The sequence below is a fragment of the Rhagoletis zephyria genome, unplaced genomic scaffold (genome assembly GCF_001687245.7).
Source record: "Rhagoletis zephyria isolate East Lansing unplaced genomic scaffold, Rhagoletis_zephyria_1.1 Rzeph_scaffold_02810, whole genome shotgun sequence".
Classification (NCBI taxonomy): Eukaryota; Metazoa; Arthropoda; class Insecta; order Diptera; family Tephritidae; genus Rhagoletis; species Rhagoletis zephyria.
In genome coordinates this window covers 54,921-56,834 of record NW_016159894.1, presented here as the reverse complement: position 1 = coordinate 56,834, position 1,914 = coordinate 54,921, and positions in this window count along the sequence as shown.

Sequence of the window (1,914 nt, the reverse complement as noted above, 5' to 3'; positions counted from 1 at the left end):
ACCTGCAATTTTTTAAATATAGACTGTGCTGCAACAATTCTAGACATAATTTTTCAGTGATATCTTCTTCTATATCTTTTTACAATTTCGTCATATTTTATAGTTAAGGCGCTCACATTTATTGAATTTTAATGCAATTATCCACTTTTTAATAATTTCCACAGATTTTATGCAAAAAATACTATTTTTTACGCAATTTTAATGCAAATATTAACTTTTTCACTAATTTTTAGCAAACGACAGTGCCGTACTTATCCGTTTCCGATAACTAGCCGATAACGACAACTGTGCAGATCTCCTTTGAAATGCATGTGCTCGGCTCAAAATTTCAGGGCGAGACGATAACGCAACTATGATTGAAAGACAAGTGTGCAGATAGCCTTAGCCTCTACATGTGCAATAATGTTTTATTTTTCTGAGTAGGGTTGCCACCTATTAAAAGGTTAAACGATTGTCGCCATTCGTTGGGTTACAAAATAGATACCAAATGAAAGGGCAGGGCCTTCACATGTACAAAAGCTTTCAGTTTTTGAATAGGGTTGCCACCTATTTAAAAATTACTATCTTCTATACATAGTATAACGGAAAGTACAGATATTTTGACCTCGCTTATCTTAAAACTACTAAATGGATTCAGACGAGATTTTTTAAGTTTAATCTGTATCGATATCTAAAAAATTATAAGATCCCCACTGTTCGTTGGATTAGAAGAAACGAGGTGTAAAAGAAAAGGGCTTGGCTTTTAGATGTTCAATATTGTATTACTTTTTGACTGGGGTTGCCACTTTTTAAAAATAATAAGATCTTCACCGTTTGTTGGACTAAAAACTGAGGTACCAAGTGAAAGGATGTGGTGCCTGCATGTGCAAAAAGGTTTTATTTTTTGTTTAAGTGGGGTTGCCACCTATTTAAAATTTATGTGCGCATAATACGCGAGGGCATCTTTTGTTAATGACATTATTTGCACAGTTCATTCAATTAAAAAAATTAGGTGTCAAATGAAAAGGCTTGGCGTTCAGATTTGCAGTAATGTTTTATTTTTTTCAAAGAGGGTTGACATCTGTGCGAAATATTAAAACAATGTGGGCTGTTCGTTAGATTACAAGAAATGAGTGGTCAAATGAAAGGGCTTGACCTCCAGATGCGCAATTCGCTGGCATTGAAATAGGATGGAAGACGAACTAGTTGAGCTGAGAAAATGACTAGTATAATTCTACTCCACAATTAGCAGCTTCCCTGCTGTGGATGTGTAGCTTCTTCTTTTATTATCCTTAACATTAAATTACTTTTGCCAATTAAATAGCTATTTAATTGACCATAAAGTTGTGTTTAAAACTATTTTATACATAATTTTCTACACAGCACACTCATTGAAACAAAATACTCCCACTGGCTAATGAAGTTTGTAAACAACACATTTCATAAAAAATTAATGCATATCACATAAAGTTCAGGTACGCAAGAGTTCGTTGTTAATAATATATGTTTATACCAGTGAGTTTGTAAACCCTAACTGCCGTCGTTGTTGCTTTGAAAGGCGATGAACCGAGGCGCATATGAGCCGGAAGATTTAATTAGCTAAGCAGACTTGTAGGCACATTCATGATAGCGGAAATGCTTGGCATACACATATATATATATATGTATGTGTAAGGATATAAGGATTCGCCAGCTGGAAACTGAGGTGGAAGTAATGAAACCACAAAATGGAAGCGAACTTAACAGCGTAGCCATAGACATGTCCAATTGGCCGGTAGTTCACCTTATTAGGCTGAAATTGTTGTCAGTAGTAAAGTGGTATTTCTGTATTTGGTTTGTTCGAGGATCACGCCTAGTTTTGCATGTTTATCAAAGACATTGGTCTGTCTGTGTGGTGGATGAGTACACGTATTGTGAGCGCTAAAAACTTATAGA